At 38.5% G+C, this 5873-nt stretch overlaps 1 pseudogene; it reads left to right on the top strand.

The window, feature by feature from the left end:
• Positions 1-237: 237 nt before the first annotated feature.
• LOC129402743 (small nucleolar RNA U3) lies at positions 238-435 on the top strand (annotated as a pseudogene).
• The last annotated feature ends 5438 nt before the right edge of the window (positions 436-5873 follow it).

Raw genomic sequence — 5873 nt, 5'->3', positions numbered from 1 at the left:
ATCCCTCCACCAGTGCCCATTCATCTCCACCAATGATCCCAGTATCCCTCTCACCACACCCACCCCATCCCCCACCACCCCACCCTGCCTCTGCAGCAGGGCATTCCCTTTTGTTCTCTCTCCTTTTGGGTGTTGTAGTTTGCAATAGAGGTATTGAGTGGCCTTCATATTCAGCCTATAGTCTACTTTTAGTTCCCATCGTCCAACCCAAATGGGTCCTCCCAACATGCTCTACTTAAGACTATACTTTCAAGGATCATTTCTATAGTATGTTATTGTCTTTCTATTCAAGCTTTTGGACTTAAAGCATTTGCATGGATCTATTTTCTGAAAAAGTTGGGTGTCAGATATGTGCTTTAAGCTGCTGCTCAGTGGACGAAAATCCCCTCATCTTACCATTTTCTGGGGGGTTTGACAGTAGCCTTCCAGAGTGGGCACTCACTTTTATTTTATTATGTAGAACCACTTAGCTCTCCACCACCTACCCTGATCTAAACCTGCTGTTACAAGTCTAATATTCACTAGGAAATTGTGCTGAGCAACTGGTCCCCTCAAAAAAAAAAAGCATCCTAAATAGAGATATCTGGGCATATTCCTTACTTTCCATTATATCAACATATTTTTCCAGAGTAAAGAAATAGAGCACTGGGAGTAAGAGACTAATAAACATGATTTAGACTAATTTCCTTTACATAGAAAACAGAAGCACTTACAATCCTTTTGAATATTACATAATAACTTTTCTTCTTGTAACAGTTGTTTAATCTCTGGCAAATTTAAGGGATGTAAAATACTCCAGCAGATTTTGACAAACATCAGGCACACTTACATTGGTATGAGCTCAGATTAGCTAATTTTGATGGTTTTATCTTCCAAGGAAGGAGTTTCTGATTCTATGCTCCAACATGATTCAGAATGATCATGCACACATAGAAATCCAAGTCCAGAGTATCCATTTTATAGCCACCAGCACCACGGAACAGATCTCCAGACAACAAGTTCAGAGCAAAGTCCTTGTTCACAATATACCTAAGTATATAAAATAAAAGTTTCAAAGTAAACTTTTAATATGTTCTGTCAAAAAAACAGTACTTTGGGAGCGATGTTCATTCCTAAGAATTCCAATTGATGATAATACTTACCATCACATTTGGTATAATCTAATGTAAATCGCCTCTGGCTCTTTTTATTTGTGCATTACTTCCTCTCAGACTCATTTATCACTATTGCCCACTTTAGCTAATACCTAAGCACACTGGGGGAGAGAAAAGGCTGTAGGAGTCTAGAATCATGAGCAATGTCTTCTTCTTGGCAATAGGTATACGATCCACTTCTCAATTGCTGCTGCAGTATGTCACCAAAAAATCAAATTTTTAGCTGAGAAGCCATGAATAACACACTGAAAAACATAGCAACATCCTCCCTTTCTCTAAAAATATCAGAGGATTGAAGGATGACCCCATATGGGCTGGGGTGGATGTGATAAAATGCAAATGGACAGCTTCCAGTGGGAGAGGGAATGATACAGTAAGAGGTCAGATCTGTGGACTGGATGAGGATCTTTTTTAATACTAATGTAACTGGAGGAGGACTGCTTCCATATGGGAAGGGCAGTTGGTGTAGAGAGGTTTGTGGGGGCTGGGGATGAAGATGGAACAAGCATATGGAGCTTCAAGGGAAATTAAAAAAGGCTCTATGAAGGCAAAAGGTGTGAAAATCAGACTCATTGCAGAGAGATCTGTGGTGATGAATTGGGTCTGAGAAGAGAGGGGCAAACAGGAAATAGCCAGGGATATAGTTGGGGTGATGAAGGATAAAGTGAAAGTCATTTTCACTAGTAAGTCAGCTTCCACAAAGAAAATATGGTTTCCCCGAACTTGGGATAAAGTCCTCGACTCATATACATATATATAAATATATATACACATATATACATATAAATACATATATATACACACACATATAGAAGGTATTGCTTAAGTGTGTGAATTAGTAAGTAAATGATTGTAATAGAAATCTATGGATATAAGAAAAAAAACTTGATCAGAAACATGATATTCAATATAAATGGAATGTGAATTTATAATTGAAAATGCGTAAAATCCCTTAGTAGAAGATGAATATATCAATCTTTCTTAATCTACTAGGAGGGGGATCCTAAGTACCACAAGTGATGCCATGTTCAATGGCGCGTGCTGAGGCGTTGGCTTGCCTTTTAAAGAATCCCCCTTAATCCTTCTCACAAGACTGGTTTTGAGGCTATGACTCCTCTTAGCTGTTGCCTCAGCCTGAAGCTTGGTCATCTAAATGATAATGTTGCTGGACAGACTATTATTATTTACTTACTCATTTCATTACGTTTTTGTACTATGTCCCTCCATTCTTTTCTAACTCACAGAGTTTCATTGGTAGGTCTGCTGTAAATCTCAGACTTTCCTTTGTATGTGAGTTTCAGTTTTTTGTTTGTTTTAGTTTATGGGGGCACACCATAGAATGTTTCATGGAGCACTCCAAACGGAGCTCTGGGGACCAATGAGCTGTCAGGGATCAAACCAGCTTGGCCGCTCACTTGCAAGGCAAATACCAGATGTTATAGCCCCTGAGTTCCATTTTTGTCTTGCAGCTTTTAGTATTCTGTCTCTGTCTTTGTATTTGTCATTCTGAGCACAGTGTGACTTATAGTCTTCCTATTTGAGTCTGTTTTTGCTGGGATGCTTGGATTTCATTGCCTGGTTTCCTCAACTCTGAAATTCTTAATTATTTCAATAGCTATTGTTACTCCATCAAACTTGCCTTCCTGTTCTTTTGGAGCTCTGATATATATATATGTATATATATACATATATGAATATATATGTATATATATATGAAGACCTCCGGAACCCAGCCACAGCCATGCTCAATGCCACTCTCCACACATTCAGATGAGCCTCACGTATGAAGGAACCTGCAGAGGAACCCAGGTGTGCGGGACCCGGGGCCAAGATCTCCAATGCTGCTCGGATCAGGACTGGGCCTCTTTCACCCAGATTCCCCATTTTCCAGTAGCTAGGCAGTCATACACAGAAACTTTCCCCAGCGCCCTGTAATCCCATCAATGACCAACATCCAGAGACTATAAAACCATCTATAAAACCAAGCGATGAGGCCGCACGACATCTAATAGCCCTGTTCTCCCACTTGGAGAACCTGGCAAGCTACTAAGAGTTTATTGCCCACATGAGAGAGCCTTGCAAGCTACCTGTGGTGTATTTATATCCCAAATACAGTAACATATATACATACCTCTCAGAGAGCCCGGCAAGCTACCGAGAGTATCCCGCCTGGACAGGCAGAGCCTTGCAAGCTACCTGTGACATATTGGATATGCCAAAAACAGTAATGATAGGTCTCATTCCCCTGACTCTGAAAGAGCCTCCATTCATTGGGAAAGACGAGTAAGGAGAAGCTGATAAAATCTAAGGGCTAAGAGGAACAGAGATGTTACTGGTGCCTGCTTGGGTAAAATGACGAACAACGTGATGACAGTGATACAGTGAGTTAAAATCAGTTAATTAAGAAATAGGGCAAAGATAGCATCTCCAGCATTTTCAAGCAAGTTGTTTTAACCTCCAGAACACATGACATTTTATTTACTTAGACCACCTTTAGAGAAAACTGTTAGACCTGTGTGAGTTTATGAAAAGGGTCGGCATGTGTTCTTGCTTTCCTGTGTTCTTTGACATGTTCTTACACAAATCCCCTTAGTGGGCGCTGAAGCACCTTCCCATTTTGCTCAGCAATGATAAGTTCTCTCTAGTAACTTATGCCTCTGTCTCCAATGTCTTAATTCAAAGAAGAATAAAGGGTGATGGAATAAAGGAACATTTTATTTCTAATGAGTGGCCAATACCTATTCCTGTTTTAAACATTTTCTTAGGTTATTGCATTGTTGTGATTTTTTTCTCTTCCTCTAGTCCTAAGATTCTTTCCACACTCCAAGCTTAAATTTAATGCACAAAAAATTTATAATATATATGACACTAGTGACATGAAAATGCAACAAAGTCCAGATATGACACATTGGCAATCTAACTTGATCCAGTCTATTTGATAGTAACTGACACTCAAATTTACAAAATCTAAGCTACCTTTTTCATGTGACTTTTTATTTCCTTAGATCTCACACGAAATCGGCATTGTTTTCAAAGTTAGCTTTAAATAAGTGATATGTAAGCTCTATTCTTCTTTACTATAGTCTGTTCTATCAGTTCATTTTCCCATGTACTATTACTATTACCAATAATAACTTTGATGGAGTCTATTAGTATACTTGTGGGTAGTATCTAATTCTGAGTTGTGCTCAGGTATCTTTCAAAGGACTCTATATGTTTCAATAACAGAAATGGTAGGAAAAGACCATGATTCTCAGTGATTCTGTCTTTGTAGTAGGTACCCTTGGTCTTTGGAAGTTGAATACTTGGCAGAGTAGAACCAGAAGGCTTCTGTTAAGGACTTCCCAGGGACTCTCATTTCTGCACACTAGCCTGAATAGGCCCTGTATTATGGGAGGTCACTGCAACAGAGGCAGCACCATGTGCTTGCAAGCACATCAGACTTTAAGTCCTCTTTGATTGTAAACTTCTAGACAACCAAAAGTCTCCAACAAAGCATAACTTCCACCTTAGAACCAACCTCTTTCATTACACTGCGGGGTGAACAAGTCCTTTCAGTAACTTCCTTGTTGTTTGGCTTAGAATTTAACCTTCCTTTCAATCGTGTTTCTCTCACACTAAAGTAGAAGCGAGCAGATGAAGAACACTGAGTCTTTATGGCTCTTAAAGAGGGTCTGCAGAGAGACCCTGAAATGCTAGTCCCTGACAGTTTTATTTCAAACTGTGTCACCAGAATGGCAAGTAGGGAGGGATGCTATTGTTAGCATTTCAAAACAACATCGAGTATCACCTTCTGTTTTGACCTGTTCAACCTTTTCTTTCAAGAAATTATCCTTTGATTCTCAAAATCCCTTGCCCTTGTATGAGAACAAAGAGGGTCTCCCCTCCCCGTTATAGTGATCAAATTGCTTTAGTCATTTTCAAGTTATGAAGTATGGGGGGAAATTTCACACTGAGAATGCTCATGATATTTTACGGAGAATTCAAATATAGTTGAACCTTAGAACTTTAAGATGAAGAATGAAACTGTTATGAGCATAGGAAAAATGAACAATCAAATACCAGTCTTTATATGTACATAATAAAACTGAGTTTTAAATTGTGTACTCATAACTTCGTATAGCATGCAGGAATATTATTGTTTGTTTGATATTGTGCTCTATTTTAAAATGTACATAGCTATGCAAATAAAGTTAGGTAATCCAATCAGAGAAGTACTTTCCTTTTTAAAAAATATCAGATTAGTTCTTAAATCTGAAATGGAGGAAAATTTAATGAAAATATAAATCAAAAGTAACGAATTGATTTTTCTCTTGAAAAATTAAAGATATATAATATTTTCACTAGGGCCTGATTTATTTACATCATAAAAAGTCACAGCATAATTTAAACAAAAAATAAAAACAAAACAAACTGTATGTTTCTATCCAACCCTCTGTCATAAAATACACCTGCTATTCCCACTTCTCTGGAATTTTGGAATGTATTTTTATCCTACAATTCCCTATACCCCTCTTGTCATATTGTCTGATTCATACTCATCTTTATAAATACAAATTCTGGCTGTAAAGATAGAGCTGGGATTCAGGCACTTAATGCAGCTGTCCTCTGTTCAAAGTCCCAGCACTGCCTTGGGCTTAGAAAGCATGACTGGGAGGTACTCCAGAGCACATCCAGGTGAGACACAATACTTCCCACCCACCCAAAAAAAGAATGAAA

This window comes from Sorex araneus, chromosome 2 (genome assembly GCF_027595985.1).
Source record: "Sorex araneus isolate mSorAra2 chromosome 2, mSorAra2.pri, whole genome shotgun sequence".
NCBI classification, from domain to species: Eukaryota; Metazoa; Chordata; class Mammalia; order Eulipotyphla; family Soricidae; genus Sorex; species Sorex araneus.
Note: the sequence above shows the minus strand (reverse complement) of the source record. Positions and strands in the feature narration are given on the sequence as shown.